Raw genomic sequence first — 26121 nt, 5'->3', positions numbered from 1 at the left:
CAAACCCATCCCCTCACAAGCTGGCCTCTCCCTGCCCACTGTGCCAGCCCCTGGCAGCCAGTTCCTGGGGTCAGGGGTGCACTGCCACCCCCACAGTACAGATGTAGCTGCTGTACCCTCCCCGCCGCTGGTGCGCTGCCCCTCCCTCTGGCTGCCTTCACACTGTCAGCTGGCTGCTCTGTGGATCCAGAGCCGGCCCCAGCCTGCTCGGGTCTCCGGGGTCTCAGGACAGCACTGTGGGGACCATGCCGATCGAGACTGGGAAAGCCAGGCTCCGTGTCACTCAACACCTTCCATCTCCTGCCATTCAATGAGACACTCCTAATAACTCTCTTCCAGGCCTCAAAGTCTGTTCCATAGCCGTTGAGCTGATTTTGCCTTTTGTACAATTGTGTTTTCCAGCTCAGCTCTCTGGGTGCCAAGACCTTGTCCACATGATTCAGTTTGTCCAACTCCAGCCTGGCCCCTGATAGGCCATAAACACCATTCCTGATGGCAGTGATCCAGGGCCCTCCTTTGTCCCCAGAGCTGAGGCAGGATGACCACCACACTTATAGCTAAGACAGAGGGTGACTCTGGCAGGGACAGCAGTTTATCCAGAATGACCCAGTTAGCCAGGTGTGGTGTCATGTACCTATAGTCCCAGCTACTCAGGAGGCTGAGGTGGGAGGATCACTTGAGCCCAGGAGGTCGAGGCTTCAGTGAGCCATGATCACACCATTGCACTCCAGCCTGAGTAGTGGAGTGAGATCCTGTCTCTTAAAAAAAAAAAAAAAAAAAAATGGCCCTCACTGTCCTCCCAACCCACCCCTGTTAGCTTGGGTGGCAGTCACCTTGTATAAAGGCACCGGGAGCTGTCCTTTACCTCTGTGCCAGGCAGGGTGCTGAGCCCTATATAGGCACCATCTCCCCGGATTCTTACAGGGCCCAGCCTGTGACGTGCAGCTGATATTCCCATACTGCAGATGAGGAAACTGAGGATCGGAGAGTTTAAGTCATGCCTAGGAGCCCGGCTTCTCCCCTCCCCCTGCTGTGGCCGGGAGGCTCTGTGCTGGGGCTGGGCTGGGTCCCACGGCAGTGATGTTTGTGCTCCTTGCGGCTTGGAGGAGCAAAGTGCATTTGATCTTTCTGTTCTCACCACCGTCCTGGGTGGGGGCCCTGGTAGTACTAGGTAGTGATGAAGAAGCTGCGTAGGGCCTCCTCCAAGTTTCCACATGGGAAGGGCACAGGGGCAGTGGGGAGGTGGTGGTCCTTCTACTCCCCCACCACCTGCTCCAGGCTCATTCTTGTCTCTGCTACACTGGATCACTCCATAGCCCTCCCTCTGGCTTCCCAGACCCCAGTGCAGTCATGCAATGCACCAAAGGCCAGCAGACCCACTGGCCTGGCTGAGGCTGGGCTGGGGCCAGGCGCTTTCCAATGTCTCCTCACAGGCAGGAAACCTTTGTTGGATGATGTCACTGGAGCGGGTGCCTCCTGTTCTACTCGCCCTCGCTCCTCTCCCTAGTGCACCCACCCTGACCGCCTCCTGAGGTGTAATAGAAGGCCTCTCCTCTCTCTGCCTGTGAGAATCAGGTGGCAACATAACTTGACTCTCATGCTGCTGTGACAGAGTTCTGGGACCCTTAACCCGACCCTGGAAGGTGTGGCTGTAAACCCCAGAGGAGGAAGCGTGGCAGGCTCAGGGCTCTGAGACCTGAATCCTGGGCTGTCTGCCTGCAAAGCCTACTCCAGTTGCTGAATAATTATTTTAAAAATAGCTTTTAAACTTCCTTAAAAAAATCAGTAGACTTTTACAAAGCAGTTTTATTTATTTATTGGTTTATTTTTTCTTTTTCTTTTTCTTTCTTTCTTTTTTTTTTTTTTTGAGATGGAGTCTCACTCTGTTGCTCAGGCTGAAGTGCAGTGGCACGATCTTGGCTCACTGCAGCCTCTGCCTCCTGGATGCAAGCGATTCTCCTGCCTCAGCCTCCTGAGTAGCTGGGATTACAGGCACATGCCACCACGCCCGGCTAATTTTTGTATTTTTAGTAGAGACGGGGTTTCACCATGTTGGTCAGGCTGGTCTTGAACTCCTGACTTAATGATCTGCCCACCTCGGCCTCCCAAAGTACTGTGATTACAGGCGTGAGCCACTGCGCCCGGCCGTATTTTTAAATTTTTCTTAAACACAAGTTTTATTCTTTTTTTTTTTTAATACATAGAGACAGGGTTTTACCATATTGGCCAGGCTGGTCTTGAACTCCTGGCCTCAAGCGATCCTCCTGTGTCAGCCTCCCAAAGTGTTTGGATTACAGGCATGAGCTACTGCGCCCGGCCCTATTGTCCATTTTTTGACTGGGTTGTTTGTTTTCTTATTGTTGAGTTTTAAGAGTTTTTTTTTTGTATATTTTAGATACAAGATCTTTATCAATATGTCTTTTGCAAATATTTTATCATTTTTCCTAGCAATAGTGTCTTTTGCAGAACAGAAGCTTTTAATTTTAATAAAGTCTAATGTCAATTTTTTATTTCAAGGATCATGCTTCTCCATCTTGGCATGGCTCAAACCATCCGTCCCCCAGAACCTCCTGCCAGGCCCTTCCAGGCACACCATCCTCCATCAGCGACCCCTTAGAGGTCACCTTCCTATATCACAGGACTTGAGGGAATGGTTGGCATCCTGGCCTCTAGCTTTTGCCTCCAGTTCACCTTGCAAATTAGTATTTCGTAAACTAATGTTTTCCTCAGGCCACACCCCTGCTCAAGAACCTGCACTGCTCCTGGTGCTTCTGTCAACTAAAGAAAAAAAAATCAATCTTTTGGCTGGGCGCGGTGGCTCACACCTGTAATCCCAGCACTTTGGGAGGCCAAGGCTGGTGGATCACCTGAGGTCAAGAGTTTGAGACCAGCCTGGCCAACATGGCAAAACCCCGACTCTATTAAAAATACAAAAATTAGCCAGGTATGGTGGTGCACACCTATAATCCCCGCTACACGGGAAGCTGAGGTAGGAGCACTGCTTGAATCCGGGACACGGAAGCTTCAGTGAGCCAAGATTGCGCCACTGCACTCCAGCCTGGGCGACAGAGTGAAACTCCGTCTCATAAACTAAAAAATAAAAATCAATCTTTTAAAGAATTAAAATTAGTTTTATTCAGAAGTCTTACTGAGGGCAATAGACGGATGCCTGCAGTCCAGGAGCAGTTCTGTCAGACTGCTCTAAGGCAGGGTTTCAGCTCATCGCTCATACACAGGCAGTAGGGGTTCAGAAGGTGCAAAATCACATCAGGCCTGCTCAGAAGTTACATAAAGTAGAACCACATCAAGGTTGAGTGTAAGAGTCCATCTGGTTATAGATTAGAGGCATTATCACTAACCTTGTAAGATGTTATCTTATGTTCAGCAAAAGGCAAGGCTAGGGTCACGCATGTTTTAAGGAATATACTGACTCAGGCAAGAGATGGCGGGGGGTCAAGTGCTCTATCCTGTTTTGTCTTCAAGCATCTTTCTGGAGAGCTGCATGTTGTCAGAGAGCCAAGGGGCTTTGTGAAATTCTGCTGGCAAGCAGAAATGAGCAAACAGGACTTCTTAGGTTTATTACTTTGTCTTACACCTGTTATGTCAAGAACTGCCTGCCTTTCCTTCCTTCCTTCCTTCCTTCCTTCCTTCTTTCCTTCCTCCCTCCCTCCCTCCCTCCCTCCCTCCCTCCCTCCCTCCCTCCTTTCTTTCTTTCTTCTTTCTTTCTTTCTTTCTTTCTTTCTTTCTTTCTTTCTTTCTTTCTTTCTTTCTTCTCTCTTTCTCTCTCTCTCTCTTTAACAAAGTCTCATGGTGAGATCTAGGCTCACTGTAACCTCTGCCTCCCGGGTTCAAGCGATTCTGCTACCTCCTCTCCCAAGTAGCTGGGATTACAGGTGTGCGCCAACACGCCCAGTTAATTTTTGTATTTTTTTTTTTTTTTTAGTAGAGATGGGGTTTCGCCATGTTGCCCAGGCTGGTCTCAAACTCCTGACCTCAAGTGATCTGCCTATCTTGGCCTCCCTAAGTGCTGGGATTACAGGCGTGAGCCACTGTCATCTGGTCCCAATCCCTTTTTAATCAGAAGCCAGCCTTCTGCTGGGTTTCCCAGCAGCCCCAGGTGGGGTGGGGACAGAGGGAATGAAAGGCTGTCTTCCCTTACCTGGAAGGGGCCTTCTCATGGCCCTGGCAGAGCCAAGGATGCCCTTGTCCAATTGGCTGCCTGGCCAGAGACAATGAAACTGAGCTGCCAGCCCCGGCCTGAGCCCAGACAGAGAGGGCCTCATGGAGACCAAAGGGCGAGGGCCACACACGTTCCAGCTTTTGAGGAAGTAAAGATGGCAAACCCATCTGTGGTGAAGTGAAATCACTCCTTTCCAGGCCCAGCAGCTCTGGGCTACAGCTGGAGTGGACTGCCCTGACAAATTCAAGGTAGGGCATGCAGCCCCTGTGTTGAGACCCCGAAGTTGCCGGACTCAGGTCTCCCCACTCCAGTGCCAGATCCTCATGGGTGCAGTGAGCCGTGGAGGCCAGGCTCCTTTGGCCTCACAATCAGGTTTTTGAGCTGCACAGAACTGCTGGGCTGGAGGAATGTGGTCTCTTCCTTTGCTTTCAGACCCTTGCTGGGAATGTAGAGTTACAGCAAGAGCAATCTAGATTTCATACTTGCTCCCCAGCTTGCCAGCTGCATGGCTTTAGGCAAGTTGCCAAACTCTCTGAGCTTTGGTTTCCTTATCTTTAAAATGAGGTTGAACCGGGAGCAGTGGCTCACACCTGTGGTCCCAGCTACTCAGGAGGCTGAGGTGGAAAGATCACTTGGGCCCTGCAGTGAGCCGTGATCATGCCACTGCATTCTGGCCTGGGCAACAGAGCCAGACCATCTCAAAAATAATTAAAATGAGAGTGAGAATTCCTAGCTTTGGAATTGATGAGTGTGTGTGTGTGTGCGTGTGTGTATGTGTCAGGGGAGGGGTGGTAGCCGTAGTAGGGAGGGAGGATTAAATGACATAAAGTGACTAACATTAACTATTAATTAACTAACTAATTAATTTTTAGAGATGAGATCTCCTTATGTTGCCCAGGCTGATCTTGAACTCCTGAGCTCAAGGGATCCTCCTGCTTCAGTCCCCCAAGTGACTGGGACACTAGGTGTGCACCGTGCCCAGCAGATTTTATTATTGTTGTTGTTGTTACTATTCTTATCCTTTTTCCCTGTAGTTATTTTATTCCAGCAGAGGTAGCCTCAGCTTTGTCCTGGGGGGCATTGCCAGCGTGAATCCATGTTTCATGGCCCCCAAACATCGCTGAAATGAGGTAGCACTATCTCTGTGGCCCTCCAACCCAGCCCTGAGTGGGAGTCCCGGCTGTTTTTCTCTCATTCTACTAGTGTTTCCATGAGCATCTCCTGTGTGGCCACCAGGGAGCTGGGCCCTGTGACTGACATCCGCGCTGTAGTTCCACTGGAGAAAAAAAAGACTAAAAAAATCAATGCAAAAACAAGGAAATGTAAGAGACAGTTCACAGCCAGATGCAAGATTTGCTAGTTTGAAGAGAAACACTATAAAACACGTTCAAATTTAGATACAACATAATAAATATACCATTTATTTATTTTGTATTTATTATTATTTTTTTGAGATGGAGTTTCGCTCTTGTTGCCCAGGCTGGAGTGCAGTGGCGCGATCTCTGCTCACCGCAACCTCCACCTCTTGGGTTCAAGCGATTCTCCTGCCTCAGCCTCCCGAGTAGCTGGGACTACAGCCATGCGCCACCACACCCGGCTAATTTTGTATTTTTAGTAGAGACGGGGTTTCTCCATGTTGGTCAGGCTGGTCTCCAACTCCCGACGTCAGGTGATCTGCCTGCCTCAGCCTCGCAGAGGGCTGGGGTTACAGGTGTGAGTCAACGCACCCGGCCTATGTATTTTTTAGTGGCAGGGTCTCACACTGTCACCCAGACTGGAGTACAGTGGCATGATCTTGGCTCACTGTAGCCTCAACCTCCTGGGCTCAGATGATCCTCCCACCTCATCCTCCTGAATAACTAGGACTACACACAGGTGTGCACCACCATGCCCAGATAATTTTAAATTTTTTTCTGTAGAGACAGGTTCTCATCATGTTGCCCAGGCTGGTCTTGAACTCCTGGGCTCAAGTGATCCTCCTGCTTCAGCCTCCCAAAGGGCTGTGATTGCAGGTGTGCGCCATTGTGCCTGCCTGATTCTTTCTATTGCTGAATAGATTCCATCGTATGGACATACCACAATTTTTTCCCTTGTTGATACATGTTAGCAGAAAAGACATGCCAGCCCTTGACTGTGGCCTGCCTGCATTAATTGCTTTAATTAGCACAATGAAGCTCTGAGGTGCCTGGAATTCAGTGGGGCTGATGTTCCAGTGGAGGAGAAATACGTGAAACTATGAGTGAATGATTATTTAATTACAGTTGCCCATCGCTTTGGAAGATGTAACAGCAAATCTGACCATGAACCAGAATAGCAGAGCCTGTAAGCCAGGCCCTCGGAGGGGCAGGGATGTCCCCCACCAGCATCCTTTCAAGAGCAAGACTTGAACCCAAAATAAAAAAAATGTGAGGCCAAACCTGGGAACACACCTTTGCAGACAAACAGCCCTTGTGTGCCTAAGACTGTGCTCACAAGTGGGGACTTCTGCAAACACCCATTTCCCCTATACCACTGGCCCCACCGAATTTGAGGAGGACTTTCTCAAGTTCCATTTTTCAGATGGGTAAAGTGAGGCCTGGAGAAAGAAAATGATTTGCTCTCTAGGTCCCAAGTCAGGAGGGGGAAACCAAAACCAGGCGTCCAGCAGCCTGTGGGTGTCTGCCTAAGTCCTCATAGTCCATCCTCTGTCTGCTGACACATTTGAAACAAAGATGCTCTGTTCACCAAGAATTCCATTTTCCCCATTGTTCTCCACTAGGGACATTTCTGAGTTAGTCAAAAAGGGACTGGTTCAGCCCAATCCCTGGCAGTGGATCAGCCGTGCCAGGTCTAGATTGGACTCAAAAAGTCAGGAGACAGAAAGGAGTTAGGGAAAGTCCTATAAGGAGCTCCCGTCCTGGTGCCCAGGAACAAAGTGATGTGCAGGATACATCCAGTAGGCTAAAGGAAGAGCGGGGACCGAGGGCCTGGGGACACAAAAAGCCAGCCCCTTGGAGAGGCTGGCAGCCTCCTGTGGCTCAAGGGCTGAAGTCAAAGAGCCTGGGGGTTTGTGTGCATGCGTGCATGTGTGTGTGTGCATGTCTTTGTGTGTTGGGGGTGTTCTGCTGCTGGTGACGGAGGGGGCAAGGCCTCTCAGAGCCAGGATTAGGCTGGTGGGGGAAGGGAGAAGGGTGTTTTGCTTATTGGAAATAGCAGGTGCAAAGGGGCTAGGGCCAGTCAGTCATCAGGGAGAGGAGTGGGGACTGCAGAGGTGATCTGACCCCCTGGAGATCCTGGATCTGTGGAGCAAAGGATCCCAAGGGCCTTGCCCTGGCAGAGGGGAAGCTGTCTGTCCTATGGGAAGAAAGGCTGTTCTGAGTCTCTGAGGACAAGAGGGCCCTTGCGAGGTTGAGAAGAGTCCAGGACCCTCCTCCTTCTCATCAAATGCAAGTGTCCACTTCTATGTAATTCAAATTTTTTAATAACTTTTTATTGTGGTAAATACATACATGAAACATAAAACTATTTTAGCCATTTTTAAGTGTACAATTCAGTCACATCGAATTGCATCGAATGCACATCAGTGCATTCGCTGTGTTGTGTAATCATCATCACTATCCAGTTCCAGAACATTTTCATCATCCCAAGCGAAACTCTACCCATTAAACAACTCCTCTTCCCTTCTCCCCAGCCCTGGTAACCTCTATGCTGCTTTCTGCCTTTATAAATTAGCCTTTTCTAGATAACTCAGTTTATAAGCAATTTAAGAAAACAGCTCATTGAGGTTCTTTTTGTTTTTTACACTGAGCCCTGCCCTGCCCTCCCCTCCCCTCCCCTCCCCTCCCCTCCCCTCCCCTCCTCTCCTGTTTCATGGAGTTTCACTCTTGTTGCCCAGGCTGGAATGCAGTGGTGCAATCTCGGCTCACCGCCACCTCTGCCTCCTGGGTTCAAGTGATTTTCCTGCCTCAGTCTCCTGCGTAGCTGGGATTACAGGTGCCTGTCACCACACCCAGCTAATTTTTTGTGTTTTTAGTAGAGGTGGGGCTTCATCACGTTGGCCAGGCTGGTCTCAAACTTCTGACCTCAGGTGATCCACCTGTCTCGGCATCCCAAAGTGCTGGGATTACAGGCGTGAGCCACTGCACCTGGACTTTTTTTTTTTTTTTTTTTTACAGTGCTGAATAGAAGGAGTGGCAGCAGACATCACTATCTTTTCCCAGTTTTAGAGGAAGGAATTGACATGCAATAAACTGCACAAAAGTGTATACTTGATAACTTTTAAATATGCATATTTGCCAGGCATGGTGGCTCACGCTTGTAATCCTAGCACTTTGGAAGGCCAAGACAGACAGATTGCCTGAGCTCGGGCGAAACCCCCTCTCTACTAAAAATACAAAAAATTAGCCAGGCGTGGTGGTGGGTGCCTATAGTCCCAGATACTTGGGAGGCTGAGGCACGAGAATCACTTGAATCTGGGAGGTGAAGTTTGCAGTGAGCTGAGATTGTGCCACTGCACTCCAGCCTGGGCGACAGAGCAAGACTCTGTCTCAAAAAATAAAAATAAAAATAAATAAATATGTATATCAAAAATCAAGATAGTGAACCTATTAATCACTGCCCATATTCCCTCATGCCTTCATGTAGTTCCTCCCTCCCCACTCTCCACCCCCAACCACCACCCTCCACCCTGAAACAACCACTGATCTGTTTTCTGTCATTGTACATTTGTTTGGGTTTTCCAGACTTTTTTTTTTTTGAGACAAGATCCCATTCTGTTGTCCAGGCTGGATTGCAGTGGCTCAGTCATGGCTCACTGCAGCCTCAACCTCCTGGGCTTAAATGATCCTTCCACTTCAGCCTCCTGAGTAGCTGCAACCACAAGTATGTGCCACCATGCCCGGCTAATTTTTGTGTTTTTTGTAGAGATAAGGTTTCACTATGTTGCCCAGGCTGGTTTTGAATTCCTGGGCTCAAATGATCCTCCTACCCTGGCCTCCTAAAGTGCCGGGGTTACAGGTATAAGCCATCATGCCCAGCCACTTCTTTTTATTGCTGAGTAGTATTCTGTTGTATGGACATACCATAATTTTTTTACCCATTCATCTGCTGATGGACATTTAGGCTGTTTCCAGCTTTTGGTGCTAATCTGTAGAAACACAACTGATTTTTGTTATGTTGATCTGGTGTCCTGCAACCTTGCTGAATTCATTTATTAGCTTTACAGTTTTATGGATTCCTTAGGATTTTCTGTATAAATGATCCTGTCATCTGGGAATAAAGATAGTTTTACTTCTTCCTTTGCAATATGCATCCCTCCCCCTTTTTCTGGCCTGATTGCACTGGCTGGAATCTCCAGCACAAAGCTGAATAGAAGGAAGGAGAGTGGACATCACTATCTTGTCTCGATCTTAATCTTGGAGAGCAAGCCTAAGTCTTTCACCGTGTAGCCATAATTTTTCGAAGAGGCCCCTTTTCAGGTTAAGGAAGTTCCCTTCTCTACATAATTGGCTGAGAGTTTTTATTGGGAATAAATGTTGGATTTTGTCACAGGCTTTCTGCATCACTGAGATGACCGTGTGGTTTTTCTTTTTTTTTTAATTTTAAGTTTTAATTTTTTGAGACAGAGTCTCGCTTGGTTGCCTAGGCTGGAGTGCAGTGGCGTGATCTTGGCTCACTGTAACCTCTGCCTCCCAGGTTCAAGCAATTCTCCTGCCTCAGCCTCCCTAGTAGTTGGGATTACAGGTGACGGTCACCATGCCTGGCTAATTTTTGTATTTTTAGTAGAGACAGGGTTTTGCCGTGTTGGCCAGGCTAGTCCCGAACTCCTGACCTCAGGCGATCCGCCCACCTTGGCCTCCCAAAGAGCTGAGATTACAGGTGTGAGCCACCTTGCCTGGCCGGTTTTTCTTTTTCTAGTTTGTTAACATGGTGAATTACAATGATTGATTTTCTTTTCTTTTCTTTTTTTTTTTTTTTTGAGATGGAGTCTTGCTCTGTTGCCCAGGCTGGCATGCAGTGGTGTGATCTCGGCTCACTGCAACCTCTGACTCCCAGGTTCAAGCTATTCTCCTGCCTTAGCCTCATTTGTAGCTGGGATTATGGGCACACACCACCATGCCCGGCTAATTTTTGTATTTGTAGTAGGGTCAGCGTTTCACCATGTTGGCAAGGCTGGTCTTGAACTCCTGACCTCACCTGATCCACCCGCCTCAGCCTCCCAAAGTGCTGGGATTATGGCTTGAGCCACCACGACCGGCCTTGAGTTTCAAATATTAAACTAATTCTTCGTTCCTGAAATTGCATACGGGATTAGTAGATTAGGATACAGCGATCTAGGTGTCCCCAGCACATGGTGGATCTGGTTGCCCAGTAAAACCCAGCTTTGGGCCTGGTCATCCGGTAGAGGGAGGGAGGATGCACAGATCAAGGATGGGGAGAGGGCTGGCTTCCAGACACTGCAGCCTCTGCCGCCAACTCTGAGCAGTGCAGGTGAGTCAGCCCAGGTGAGACTTAGGCCAAGGCCGTGTAGGCAACTGCTTCCCACAGCAGGTGCAGGTGGGGCAGGCTCTTCTGCCTCGTTCTCTTGCCTGGGGAGGAACCTGGGGCTCATCATGGGTTCAGTGCACAGACTTGCACCTCAGCCTCATGCCTCAGTCTCTGCACCTGGGAAGCTGGGAAGCAGAGCTAGTGCCAGGGAGAGCTCAGGCAGCGAGGAAGGCAGGGTGTGGGGGCGGGTTGTGCTTCCCTTCTCTGTGAAATGGAGGTAATCATGCCTTCCTTCCATGTGACATGAGCCGATGGTGACAAGCCACTTAAATGAGATGAAAGCGGGGTTCTTTTATTTTAACTATTTTTAAAAAATTATTTTTATTTATTATTATTATTATTTTTTGAGATAGATTCTTTCTCCATTGCCCAGGGTGAAGTGCAGTGGTGCGATCTCAGTTCACTGCAACCTCCACCTCCCGGGTTCAAGCAGTTCTCCCTGCCTCAGCCTTCCACGTAGCTGGGATTTCAGGTGTGCACCACTACGCCCACCTAATTTTTGTATATTTAGTAGAGACGGGGTTTTGCCACGTTGGCCAGGATGGTCTTGAACTCCTGACCTCAGGTGATCTGCCCGCTTCTGCTTACCGAAGTGCTGGGATTACAGGTGTGAGCCACTGCGCTTGGCCTGAAAGTGGGGTTCTTGAATCTTATGCCACAGCTCGCAAGCTGTAAGTCCTGGGACCAGTGCCTTCATTTCCCAGCCTTAGTCTTCTGTTTGTTAAATGGAGATAATGACACCTGGAGGTGTGGGGCTCCCAGGATAAATTGATGTCACTGTGCAGATCAAGCAACAAGCAAGTGCGTGCCAAGCACATGGCGTAGCACCTGGCCCCTGGGAAATGCTGGAGGATATTAGGGGATCTCACAGGTACCCAGAGACAGGTGCATTGAGGCAGAGACCATCTGGGACTGCAGCCTGGAGGTGTACAGCTGCTCTGAGGAGTAGGGATTTATCCTGCCTTGGTTTCAATTTGCAGAGGCCTGTGCCTGAGTGAGTGATATTACCCATGAGGCCAGTGCTTTCAGCAACCCCATGAGGCTGGCATGGTCACTGTGCCTCTTGCAGGTGCCCGTGAGGAGACAGAGGCTCAGATCTGTAGCTAGAATTGGAATTGGAACCCATACGCCTCTGGATGTTTTGAGAGGCTTGCACCATTTAAAATGTGAATGTCAGGCCGGACGTGGTGGCTCATGCCTGTAATCCCAGCACTTTGGGAGGCCGAGGCAGGTGGATCACCTGAGGTCAGAAGTTTGAGCGCAACCTGGCCAACATGGCGAAACATTGTCTCTACGAACAAACATAAAAATTAGCCGGGTGTGGTGGTGGGCGCCTGTAATCCCAGCTACTCTGGAGGCTAAGGCAGGAGAATCACTTGCACCCAGGAGCTGGAGGTTGCAGTGAGCCGAGATTGTGCCACTACACTCCAGCCTGGGCAAAAGAGTGAGACTCTATCTCAACAACAACAAAAAAATAAATAAATAAAAATAAAAAAGTGAACGTCTTTTCAAGGTAGGAGCTGAGAGGGATCTGGGAGAGGAGGGAGGAATCAAAGGGCCAAGAAAACTCTGGGTGGATTATCTCCTTCATCCCCATCCTAGTCTTGTGCCTGTTTTCCTCCAGCGTCTGGGAGTGCCAAGTGTTCAGTTGACCCAGTTCTCCTTCTCTGCTGGAATTTTGGCATCTGGCCCACGTGTCCAGTTCATTCACTCAGATATGATTTGCCAGATGTTATAGAGTTTCCTATGTGCCAAGCAGGTGCCAGGCTCTGAGAATACAGTGATGACACCAGAACCAGGCTCTGTCCCCAGAGCCCGTGGTCATTCCTGTGGGGAGACAGACACATAACACACAACTGAACACAGTTAGGATAATGTCGAGTGGCCAGTGCTGTGAGGAAAGTGCCACAGAGGGTATGACAGGGGTGGCCTGGCGGCCAGAGAAGGCATCTCTATGGAGGTGATGTTTGAGTTGACAAGAAGAAACCAGCTGGGGAGAAATCTCTTGTGGAATATTCCAGGAAGAGAGAAGGCAAAGTCCTCAGGGAGCAGCTATTGGTGCGGGACAGCGGGTGGAGCTGGGGTGAGGAGGAAGGAGGGGCTTCCCCAAGCCTGCCGGGAAGCCACGGGGAGCAGTTAGGGTTGATTCTGAGGGCAGATTCCAAGAATCTTCTGTAAATGAAAAAAAAGCCTGCATTCTTTCCTCCCCTTCCATCCTCTGTGATTTGGGGGGCTTCTTTTTTCTTTCTTCTTCTTGTTGTTGTTGTTGTTTGAGATAGGGTCTTGCTCTGTGGCCCAGGCTAGAGTATAGTGGCCTGGCACAATCTCAGCTCACTGCAACCTCCATGTCCCAGGTTTAGGCAGTCCTCCCGCCTCAGCCTCCTGAGTAGCTGAGACTACAGGTGTGTACCACCACGCCTGGCTAATTTTTCTGTTTTTAGTAGAGATGGGTGTCTCCATGTTGCCCAGGCTGGTCTCGAACTCCTGGGCTTGGGGACTTCGTATTTTGAAACATATGTGAGAGCCTCTTGAAACTGGAAGGAAGGGTTGGTGCCCCCAGATTGCCTGAACTCACTCTTGTACTCACTTCCTAGTTGCTGTGAAGGGGGAAGGGCTGCCAGGTATGGCAGATTCGTGTCCTTCTCCTGGCCACCTTGCTGGAGATACCTGGGATTTTATACCACTCTACACCTGCAGGGGGCCACTGGCTGAATTAGGGGTGCAAAAGCCTGACCTCTTTGCCTCAAATGGAACAACACTGTGGTGCTATTTAAAAATAGCCTTCAGGCTGGGTGTAGTGGCTCACACCTGTAATCCTAGCTCTTTGGGAGGCTGAGGCAGGTGGATCGCTTAAGCTCACAGGTTTGAGACCAGCGTAGGGCAACATGGTGAGACCCCATATCTACACAAAATTTTAAAAAGTTACCAGCCTGGCCAACATGGTGAAATCCTGTTTCTACTAAAAATACAAAAATTAGCTGGGCATGGTGGCAGGTGTCTGTAATCCCAGCTACTCCAGAGGCTGAGACAGGAGAATCACTTGAATCCAGGAGGCAGAGCTTGCAGTGAGCCGAGATCACACCACTGCACTCCAGCCTGGGTGACAGAGCAAGACTCTGTCTTAAATAAATAAATAAATAAATAAACAGCTGGATGTAGTGACTCACACCTGTGGTCCCAGCACTTCGGGAGGAGCAGGAGGATTGCTTGAGATTGGAGGATTGCTTGAGCCCAGGAGGTCAGGGATGCAATGAGCCATGATTGCACCACTGCACTCCAGCCTGGGCAATATAGGGAGACCCTGTTTAAAAATAAAAGATAGCCTTCTGTCTTGAGCTTCCCTCCCTTCATTAATCATATGAAGCTGAAAGCCTGTCTCAGGCTCTGCTTCTGGGAGAGCCAGCCTTGGACAGGCCGACAGGGGCTATGTGTTCTGTAGTCTAGAAATTGGGTTCTGGGATCATGGAACCAGGTGACCCCTGGGGGTATTTCCTTCTAGCTTTAAGAGTCACTAAAACTGTGTGATTTCCTCAAGTCACATAGCAAGTTAATGGCAGAGCCAGGCCCACCAACTACTCACAGCCTGAAGGCACTGGGGCTGGGGCCTAGGGGGATCTGCCCGTGAATGGTGAATACGGTGCAGAGGCCGAGACCTCGGCTGTGATTCATCCAAGGCTGTGCTCCCAGGTGAAGCTCTGGATCTCAGGTAAGGCCCACTCTGCCATAATTACTCCAAAGACTTTAGTTTCCTGAATTCCACTCCCTTTCCCTCTGTAGTAGAATGATTCACACTAAAGTGTGAAAGATTGTCAACTCAGAACCCTCCCAGAAGCAATGCATCCTGAAAAGAAAGTGCTTGTTAATCCACATCAATCTCTAATTGAATGGACTTTTTGACGGGTATAAAGTGAGTTGGAAAAATGCACACTGTGTAAATCTGGGGCCTTTCGGGCTCAGGAGAGTTCCTCACCTTCCCCAAGATCAGCTTCCCCACCCCTATTTCTGCTTCTCCCCGCAATTAGAACACATATTTTTTGTTTGTTTTGAGACAGAGTCTCGCTCTGTTGCCCAGGGTGGAGTCCAGTGGTGCGATCTCAACTCACTGCAACCTCTGCCTCCTGGGTTCAGGCAATTCTCCTGCCTCAGCCTCCCAAGTAGCTGGGATTACCACACCAAGCTAATTTTTGTATTTTTAGTAGAGGCGGGGGTTTCACTACGTTGGCCAGGCTGGTCTTGAACTCCTGACCTCAAATGATCTGCCTGCCTTGGCCTACCAAAGTGCTAGGATTACAGGCCTGAGCCACCGCGCCCAGCCTCAGACCACATCTGTTGAGAAATGCATGTCGTCTTCTTCAGATTCCCACAGCACGGCCGGTCAAAAGTGTGTCACTGGAAGTGAAGGTGATGCAATTGAAAAAATAATGTTATCAAAAGTGTATTTTTGCAGAGGCTGGTGGTTTGAAGTAATCTCCCTGGTAAGCAGTTTATTTCTCCGGAGAGTGAACGACTGTGCATGATTTAGTAAATTTCCATGCCCTGTTCTGAAGGGCTGGTATCCCTTCTTGGCTCAGGCAGGCTTGTAGCATAGACCTGAGGACATGGGGTCAGGAGTGGGGTGGTATTCCCGCAGCATGGCGGCCACACTGGATGGGGCCTCACCCTGTCTCTGCCCTTACTGTGCAAGTGCCCTTGGGCAAGTCACTTACCTTTTCCAAGGCACAGTTTCCTCATCTCTGAAACAACTGGAGTTGGCTATTCTGGAACCTTGGGACTCAAAGCGTGGTCTGCAGACCAGTGGTATCTGTGGCACCTGGGAGCTTGTTAGAAATGCAGAGTCCAGCCAAGCGTGGTGGCTCACACCTGTAATCCCTACACTTTGGGAGGCCGAGGTGGGTAGATCACCAGAGGTAAGTAATTTGAAACCAGCCTGGCCAACACAGTGAAACTCTATCTCTACTAAAAATACAAAAATTAGCCAGGCATGGTGGCGTGCACCTGTAGTCCCAGCTACTCGGGAGGCTGAGGCAGGAGAATTGCTTGAACCGGGGAGGTGGAGATTGCAATGAGCCGAGGTCACGCCACTGTACTCTAGCCTGGGCGGCAGAGTGAGACTCTGAGGAAGGAAGGAAAGGAAGGAAGGAAAGGAAGGCAGGCAGGCAGGCAGGCAGGCAGGCAGGCAGGCAGGCAGGCAGGCAGGCAGGCAGGCAGGAAGGGAGGGGGAAGGGTCCAGCCGGGCACGGTGGCTCACCCCTGTAATCCCAGTGCTCTGGGAGGCTGAGGCAGGAGGATTGCTTGAGGCCAGGAGTTTGAAACCAGCCTGGGCAATACACCAAGACTTTGTCTCCTAAAAATAAAAACAAAAATAATTTTCCGGGTGCGGTGGCTCACGCCTGTAATCCCAGCACTTTGGGAGGCCAAGGTGGGTGGATTACGAGGTCAGGAGATCGAGACCATCCTGGCTAACATGGTGAAACCCTGTCTCTACTAAAAATATATATATATATAAAAAAATTAGCCAGGAGTGGTGGCGGGCGCCTGTAGTCCCAGCTACTTGGGAGGCTGAGACAGGAGAATGGCGTGAACCTGGGAGGCAGAACTTGCAGTGAGCCAAGATCGTGCCACTGCACTCCAGCCTGGGCAACTGAGCAAGATGCCGTCTTAAAAAAAAAAAATTATCCAGGTGTGGTGGTGCACACCTGTAGTCCCAGCTACTTGGGAGATTGAGGTGGGAGGATTGCTTGGACCCAGGAGTCTGAGGCTGTTGTGAGCTGTGATCATGCCCCTGCACTCCAGCCTGGGCAATGGAGTAAAACCCTGTCTTAAAAGAAAAAAAAAGAAGAAGAAGAAGAAGTGCAGAATCCCAGGCCCTACCCCAGACCTTCTGAGTGAGTCTATATTTTAACAAGATTCCAGGTAAGTGTCTGCATGGCACAGTTTGAGGAACGCTTCTCTGGAGCAGACTTCTCCAATGTGCTCCTTGCACCAGCCCCGTCAGTGTCATCTGAGAGACAAAGCATGCTGGAAATGCAAGTTCATGGGCCCCCTGACCTACTGAATTGTATCTCTGAGGGAGGGGCCTGGAGCATGTGTTTTTAACAGCCTCTCCAGGTGGTTCTTAAGCCCATGGAGGTTTGAGAGGCATGGCAGCTCAGACTCAACAGTGACGGTAGCCGAGGTGTAGCTGTGGTGCAGCTACTGAACTCGGAACCTGTTTTGTTTTTGTGCTGCTTTCAGAAATGTGCACACACTTGCATTTCACAGCAACTTCGTGATGTTGTCTGTCCTTATCTTTGCTCTGCCTAAGAGATAAGTGGGTTTTAAGGGAGGTTATGTGAATTGCCTACACTCTTTCTGTCTCACAATGTCTTGCAATAGCAGTATTCACATAAAACATTTCTGGCAAGTGTCAGTGAGCTATTACAGGTGATAAAACTTCTTGTAAATATTTGTTCCTTGATTATAAATGACAGGCTCTGTTGGAACAAGAGCTGGTGTAGATCTTGTAGGTCTTGCCCGAGGCTCAGGAGCTGATGAACTGCAACTCCTCTGTTTTACTGCTTAGTATTTTGATTAGAGAATAAATTCATATGGTTTCAACATCATGTGAAATAGAACTATAGCAGAGTTTTCTTCCCACTCCTGTCCCATAACCAGCCTCACCGGGTAATTGTTTTTATTTTATTGGGTCTAATCTAATTAGAGCTGATCCTCAGGAAAACTGAGAAATCTCCTGATCTATGGCTCCCCTGTGACCGCCCCAAATCTCTGGACTTACAGTGTATGCATTTTTGCAACTTATTTTACTACCCTGACAGAAAGTCCATTGAATTCTAGACTTATTTGGGTTAACAAACATCTTTTAAAGATACACACACTGAGCGCGGTGGCTCACACCTGTAACCCCAGCACTTTGGGAGGCTGAGGTGGGTGGATCACGAGGTCAAGAGATGGAGACCATCTGGCTAACATGGTGAAACCCTGTCTCTATTAAAAGTACAAAAATTACCTGGGCATAGTGGCACTCACCTGTAGTCCCAGCTACTCGGGAGGCTGAGGCAGGAGAATTGCTTGAACCCAGGAGGCGGAGGTTGCAGTGAGCCAAGATCCTGCCACTGCACTCCAGCCTGGTGACAGAGGGAGACTCCATCTCAATAAATAAATAAATAAAACAAAATAAAATAAAATAATTAAATAAAATAAAGATACACTGTCTCTGAAAGGTATCTGTGTTGCCAATATTTCACGCTTTAGTGTGAATTATTCTAATATGTTCACTTTATGCAAATGCAAGCATATACAAATATATAGATAGAGATACAGATAGATGAAAGGGCTGGGCGTAGTGGCTCATGCCTGTAATCCCAGCACTTTGGGAGTCTGAGGTGGGCAAATCGCTTGAGCTTAGGAGTTCCAGACCAGCCTGGGCAATGCAGTGAAACCCCATCTCTACCAAAAATACAAAAAAATAGCTGAGTGTGGTGGTGCACACCCGTGGTCTCAGTTACTCGGAAGACTGAGGTGGGAGGATCGCTTGAGCCCAGGAAGTGGAGGTTGTGGCAAGCTGAGATGGCACCACTGCACTCCAGCATGGGTGACAGATTGAGATCCCGTCTCAATAAAAAACATCCCCCCCACCAAACCCCTTCCACAGATATTTATAGATAAAAGCTTTGCCACCTCTGCTGAACAGAGCTTCCAGCACAGAATACACACCGTTCAGTGTCTTGCTTATTCTACTGAATCTATCATGCTATACTACTGTGTGGTGAACATTGCAGGTTGTACCATTTGCTATCACAGACACTGAGGAGATGACGAATCTCATACATGTGGCCTGTTGCAGGTGCATACTATAGACGCAGGATAAATTCCCAGAAACAGTATTGCTAAGTATCTGCATTTGTAATTTGAGAGATTTAGCCAATTTCCACTCCATAAGGTTAATACCAATTTATACTTCCATCAGCTTTGGATGAAAAATTAGTTTCCCCACATCATTGCCAACACATTAAATTGGATTTATATCTTTGGATTTTTACCAATCTGATAGGTGAAAAACAGTGACTCAATGTTGTCTTAATTTAAATTTGTTATAAAAAGTCTTAAATGTATAATATGTTTAAGGCCTATTTCTTTTTCCTTGACTGTCTTACTCATGTTGTTTGCTTCTTTTTAAAATTAAATTGTTGGCTTTTTCTTTTGATTTCTACGAGCTGTTTACATATTAGTGAGATTAGTCTTTTGTGCCTTTGATATAAATTGCATTCAGTTTAGTGTTTCCCTTCTATTTTGTTGATTTTTTTGGTTTAGTATATACAAGGTTTTATTTCTATGGAGTCAAATTTATCAGTCTTTTCTTTTATGGTTTCTGAATGTTTAATCATAGGTACCAAAACCTTCCCACTTTAAGAAAACACGATGTGTGTGTGTGTTCTTTTTTTTGAGACGGAGCTTTGCTCTTGTCATCCAGGCTGGAATACAGTGACGTGATCTCAGCTTACTGCAACCTCTGCCTCCCAGGTTCAAGTGATTCTCCTGCCTCAGCCTCCCAAGTAGCTGGGATTACAGGCATGCGCCACCATGCCTGGCTAGTTTTGTATTTTTAGTAGAGATGGGGTTTCACCATGTTGATCAGGCTGGTTTTGAACTCCTGACCTCAGGTGATCTGCCTGCCTCAGCCTCCCAAATGGCTGGGATTCCAGGTGGGAGCCACCGCACCCAGCCAAAAACACGATGTGTCCTATGTTTTCTTCTATTATTTTATATTCAGTTTTTGATCCTTTGGAATTTATCCCGATGTGTGCTCTGATAGATCCAATCTTATTTTTTCCTCCAGTTGACTTTTTTCAGCAAATTGAGAAGCTATTTTATCATAAGCTGTTTATCGTGAGCTCTTTTCTCTATATGTATTTGAATCTATTTCAGAACTTGCTACTCTTTTCCATTAGTTTCTCTTTCTATTCATGTTCATTCAAGTTCCCACTGTTTTGTTTATTGAGGTTGATAATATTTTAAAATATATATATTTCTTATAGAGACAGGGTCTCCCTATGTTGCCCAGGCTGGTCTTGAACTCTTGGACTCAAGGGATCCTTCCACCTCAACCTCTCAAAGTGCTGGGATTACAGGCCTGAGCCACTAAGCCTGGCCCTAAAAAATATATTTTAATATATGAAAGGGACGTTCCCCTTATATTTTGAGCTCTTTCAGGCTATTCTTGCTCATTTTTTTCCATTCGAACTTTAAATCTAATATCTAATTCCACAAACACACAGGAAAGCTGAAGTATAACGCACATACAGAAAAGTAAATAAATTGGAAGTATACAGCTTGATGAGCTATCACAAAGTGAACACACCCTTGCAACTATTACCAGCGTGTAGAAACCCCCCACTCAGATCCCTAAACAGTCACTATCCCACCCTCCCTCCAAAGGTGCATCCCTTCCCTCCCCTTCCCCTCCTCTCCCCTCCTCCTCCCCTCCCCTCTTCTTTTTCTTTGTCTTTCTTTGAGACAGGGTTTCTCTCTGTTGCCCAGGCTAGAGCATAGTGGTACTATCTAGGCTCACTGCAGCCTCTGCCTCCTGGACTCAAGCAATCCTCCCAAGTAGCTGGGACTACAGGCACAAGCCACTATGCCTGGCTAATGTTTTACTTTTTTGTAGAGATGGGGTCTCACTATGTTGTCCAAACTGGTCTTGAACTCCTGGGCTCAAGCAGTCTGCCGACTTCAGATCCCAAAGTGCTGGGATAGCAGGTGTGAGCCACTGTGTCCGGCCCTTACTTCTTGTCATAGATTGGTTTTGCTGTGTTTTTAAAAAAACTTCAAATACATGTATTCTTTTGTGTCTGGTTTCTTTTGCTCAACATTTTATTTGTGAGGTTTATTTATCCACATGCCATGAACATTGTAACACATGACTTTTGGTGCCCATGTATACACATTTCTGTTGGATACTAACTTTTTTATTTATTTATTTATTTATTTATTTATTTATTTATTTTTTGAGACGGAGTCTCGCTCTGTCGCCCAGGCTGGAGTGCAGTGGCCGGATCTCCGCTCACTGCAAGCTCCGCCTCCCGGGTTTACGCCATTCTCCTGTCTCAGCCTCCCGAGTAGCTGGGACTACAGGCGCCCGCCACCTCGCCCGGCTAGTTTTTTTGTATTTTTTTTTTTAGTAGAGACGAGGTTTCACCGTGTTAGCCAGGATGGTCTCGATCTCCTGACCTCGTGATCCACCCGTCTCGGCCTCCCAAAGTGCTGGGATTACAGGCTTGAGCTACCGTGCCCGGCCTGGATACTAACTTACGAAAGAAATTGCTAAGCTGTGGGATACACACATGTTGAATTTCAGAAAATACTGCCAAACTGTTTTCCAAGTAGATGTGTGACAATTTACCCTCCTTCCGGAAACGTCTGAGAATTCCAGTTATTCCACATCCTTGCAACACTTGGATTTTTTGGTCTTTTTAATTTTATTCACTCTGGTGTGTGTGTAGTGATAATTAATTTTGTTTGAGCATCTTATTATATGTTTATTGGCCATTTAAATATACTGTCTTGTGAAATGCATTGGGGTTGCTTTAAATTTGTACATTAACTTCAGAGAATTGGACCTACTTATGGTGTTAAATCTTCACATCCAAGAACACAGTATATCTTCTTCCATTTAACTCTTCTGTGTCCTTTAGCATTGTTTACAGTTTTTTAGTATATATCTTGCACATTTCTTGATAAGTTTATTTCTAGGTATTTTACAGTTTTGTTGTTATGTAAGTGGTCTCTTTTCTAACTGGCTAGTGTGTGGGTTTGTTTGTTTGTTTTGTTTGTATTTATTTATTTATTTTTTGAGATGGAGTCTCGCAGTGTCGGTCAGGCTGGAGTGCAATGGTATGATCTCGGCTCACTGCAACCTCCGGCTCCATGATTCAAGCGATTCTCCTACCTCAGCCTCCCAAGTAGCTGGGATTACAGGCACCTGCCACCATGCCTGTCTAACTTTTGTATTTTTAGTAGAGATGGGGTCTCACTATGTTGACCAAGCTGGCCTTGAACTCCTGACCTTAATTGATCCACCCGCCTTGGCCTCCCAAAGTCCTGGGATTACAGGCATGAGCCATCACACCCGGCCTTTTTGTTTGTTTGTTTTTGAGACAGGGTCTCATTGTGTTGCCCAGGCTAAAGTGCAGTGGCTCAATCACAGCTCACTGTAGCTCCGAACTCCTGGGCTCAAATGATCCTCCCACCTCAGCCTCCCAAGGAGCTGGGACAGCAAGCATGTAACATTGTGTCTAACTAACTTTTGTGTTTTTTATGTATAGACAGGGTCTTGCTATGTTGCCCAGGCTGGTCTCAAACTCCTGGCCTCAAGTGATCCTCCCAAAGCACTGAGATTATAGGCATGAGCCACCGTACATGGCCCCTGGCTATTGTTTATAGTAGTTTCTTAGTTGATTCTCTTGTATGTTCTAGATTTATAATCATCTTATCTATAAGTGGAAATAACTTCACCTCCTCCTATTTAACTCTTGTATCTCGGCCGGGCGCGGTGGCTCACATCTATAATCCCAGCACTTTGGGAGGCCAAGGTGGATGGATCACGAGGTCAGGAGATCGAGACCATCCTGGCTCACATGGTGAAACCCCGTCTCTACTAAAAAAAAATACAAAAAATTAGCTGGGCGTGGTGGCGGGCACCTGTTGTCCCAGCTACTCGGGAGGCTGAGGCAGGAGAATGGCGTGAACCCGGGAGGCGGAGCTTGCAGTAAGCCGAGATTGTGCCACTGCACTCCAGCCTGGGCGACAGAGTGAGACTCCATCTCAAAAAAAAAGGCCGGGCGCGGTGGCTCAAGCCTGTAATCCCAGCACTTTGGGAGGCCGAGACAGGTGGATCACGAGGTCAGGAGATCGAGACCATCCTGGCTAACACGGTGAAACCTCGTCTCTACTAAAAAATACAAAAAAAACTAGCCAGGCGAGGTGGCGGGCGCCTGTAGTCCCAGCTACTTGGGAGGCTGAGGCAGGAGAATGGCATGAACCCGGGAGGCGGAGCTTGCAGTGAGCTGAGATCCGGCCACTGCACTCCAGCCTGGGCCACAGAGCGAGACTCCATCTCAAAAAAAAAAAAAAAAAAACTATTGTATCTCTAATTTCGTTTGCTGATGTAATTGTATTGGCTATTACCTCCTGTGTAATGGTAGTGAGCATAATTGTGTTGCTTCTTTCTTTAGTGGGAATGCTTCTAGTGATTCTAAGTTATGCAAAATGCTGGCCTTTATCTGAGCTTGAGGTATTTTATCATGTTAGGTCATTATCCGTCAATTCCTACTTTTCCTGATTTTTATCAGGAAAGGGTGTTGGAATTTTGTTAAATGCTTATCTAGCATTTACAGATCTCCCAGAACCTACTACAGTTGTCCTTTTGTATACTTGCAGAACTGGTTCCAGAACCCCCAAAGATACCAAAATCCATGGATGCTCAGGTCCCTTATATAAAATAGCATAGTATTTGCATATAACCTACTCACACCCTCCTGTGTAATTTAAATCATCTCTAAATTACTTATAATAACTAATACAATGTAAATAGTATATAAATAGTTGTTATAATATATTGTTTGGGGAGTAATGACAAGAAAAATGTCTGTACATGTTCAGTACAGAAACAATCACTGCAGACCTCACTACATCTTTTTCTTTTTTTTTTTAATTTGAAATGTTTGTGGGTACATAGTAGGTATATTTATGGGGTACATGAGATATTTTGATACAGGCATTCAATGCTCAAGAATCACATCAGTGTACATGGGGTCTCCATTTTCTCAAGCATTTATCTTCTGTGTTATGATTCAATTACACTGTTTTAGTAATTAAAAAATGTACAATTACATGATTGACTTTAGTCACCCTGTTCTGCTATCAAATACTAGATCTTACTCATTCTGTCTATGTTTTTGTGCCCACCAACCATAATTTCCACTTCCTCCCATCCACCAACCACCCTTCCCAGCCTCTGGTAACTGTCCTACTCTCCATCTCCATGAGTTTAATTCTTTTAATTTTTAGCACCCACATACAAGTGAGAACATGTAATATTTATCTTTCTGTGCCTGCTTATTTCACTTAACATAATGATGAACTCATGTGGTTACAAATGACAGGATCTCATTCTTTTAATGGCTGAATAGTACTCCATTTTGTATACATACTACATTTTCTTTCCTTCTTTCTTTCTTTTTAATTTTTTTTTGGAGATGGAGTCTCTCTGTCACACAGGCTGGAATACAGTGACGTGATCTCAGCTTACTGCAACATCCGCCTCCCAGGTTCAAGCATTTCTCCTGCCTCAACCTCCTGAGTAGCTGGGATTACAGGTGTGCACCACCATGCCTGTCTAATTTTTGTATTTTTAGTAGAGACGAGGTTTCACCACGTTGGGCAGGCTGGTCTCGAATTCCTGACCTCAGGTGATCTGCCAGCCTCAGCCTCCCAAAGTGCTGGGATTACAGGCATGAACTATGAGCCTGGCCCCTCCCTTCCCCCCACCCTCTCCCCTCTCCTCTTCTTTTTTTTTTTTTTTTTTTCTGAGATAGGGTCTCACTCTGTCACCCAGGCATGATCAGTGCAATCATGGCTCACTGCAGCCTCAATCTCCCAGGCTCAATTGATCCTCCTACCTCAGCTTCCCAAGTAGCTGGGACTACAGGCACACCACCACACCTGGCTAATTTTTGTATTTTTTTGTAGAGATGGGGTTTTGCCATGTTGCCCAGGCTGGCCTCAAACTCCTGGGTTCAACTGATCCTCTGGTCTCAGTTTCCCAAAATGTTGAGATTACAGGAGTGAGCCACCAAGCTCGGGTCACATTTTCTTTATATATTCATCTGCTAATGGGCACTCAGGTTGCTTCCAAATCTTGGCTATTGTGAATAGTGCTGCAATAAACATGGGAGTACAGATAGGTCTTCAATATACTGATTTCCTTTCTTTTGGGTATATACCTGGCAGTGGGGTTGCTGGATCATGTGGTAGCCTAAACTACATTTTCAATTTGTGGTTGTTTGAAACTGAAGATGCAAAATCCATGGACACAAAAGACTGACTGTGTTATGTTATATTAAGAAGCTTCCTAATATCGAACCATCCTTGCACTCTTGGAATAAAGTCTCTTTGATTTTTCAGTGTCTTGTGCCCCCAACTGGAGAAGCTCCTTTGACTGAGCCAATAGCTACTGTGGACCCTTGTGGACATGGTCTGTGGACATCGACAGGGCCAGTACCCATAGGCCTAAGTCTCCTTTCCTGCAGTAAGAAATTATTGGTTTGATTCTCTTCCAAGAAGCCCAGCTCAAAGTCCTTTCTGGTGTCAGGGAGAATAGAAACTGGGTTTTCCCACGGAGTTAGAAAAAAACTACAGTCTTTTCCAATTTATTCTTGTTTTTATTAACTTTTAAAACAAAGCAAAACATATTAAAACCCTAAAAACAAAACCAAAGAATCTTTATCCTGTTATACTCAGCTTTGTTTATATAATGTTTTGGAGGATGTCCCAGTGACCTTTTAGAGTCTCTGGGCTGTTATAAAACAAAACTTGGGACTCACTTCCCTGGTGTTTCTCAAGAAGAGTGGAAAAATTAAAAAGTTAAAATAGTCTGGGCCAGTAACAAAGAAAAACTTTTACGTTCTTGGTCACTGGAGAATGTGGTACTTAATCCCTAGAAGCAGGTATACGCTGGGCGGGGCAGCCCAGTGGTTAAGATAGTCCCTGTTTTGCAGCTTACTGTATGATCTCAGACAAGTTACTCATCCTTCTGGTCCTCCATTTCCTCATCAGTATGAGAAGATAATAATATTGAGCCCAGGAGTTCGAGACCAGCCTGGGCCATGGCAAAACCTCATCTCTACAAAAAAAAAAAAAAAAATATATATATATATATATATATAAAATACAAAAAACCAGCTGGGTGTGCTGTTGCATGCCTGTAATTCCAGCTACTCGGGAGGCTGAGGTGGGAGGATTGCCTGAGCCTGGGGAGGTCAAGCCTGCAGTGAGTGGAAATTACACCACTGCACTTCAGTCTGGGTGACAGAGTGAGACCTGTCTCAAAAAAAAAAAAAAAAAAAAGAGAGAGAGAGAGAAGATAATAGTTCCCAACTCCAGCCTTGTTGGGAGGCAATTAGTTAGTGCTTGGAAAATTCCTTGGGACATGGTAAGCACCCAGTGAATGTGGAGGAGCCTGTGGGGATGAGATCATGCAGTAGGGATTGGGCTAGGTGGTCTCTGCATTCAGTGGCCATTTCTGACCTTCACTGACCCTATTCCTCATGCAGATATCTGCAGGGTGTGCTTAGACAAAAGATGGGCCTGTTCTCAAGGTCTAGGCTTCTACCATGAAGCAAAATAATGAAGTTAAAAAC

General features: G+C 47.0%; 1 protein-coding gene across 3 annotated transcripts in view; it reads left to right on the top strand.

Annotated features, from left to right (window-relative positions):
• Positions 1-26121, top strand: part of IL34 (interleukin 34) — a 70957-nt gene that overhangs the window by 12812 nt on the left and 32024 nt on the right. The window lies entirely within an intron of this gene.

Source organism: Trachypithecus francoisi, unplaced genomic scaffold (genome assembly GCF_009764315.1).
Source record: "Trachypithecus francoisi isolate TF-2019V2 unplaced genomic scaffold, Tfra_2.0 Lachesis_group10, whole genome shotgun sequence".
Lineage (NCBI taxonomy): Eukaryota > Metazoa > Chordata > Mammalia > Primates > Cercopithecidae > Trachypithecus > Trachypithecus francoisi.
Note: the sequence above shows the minus strand (reverse complement) of the source record. Positions and strands in the feature narration are given on the sequence as shown.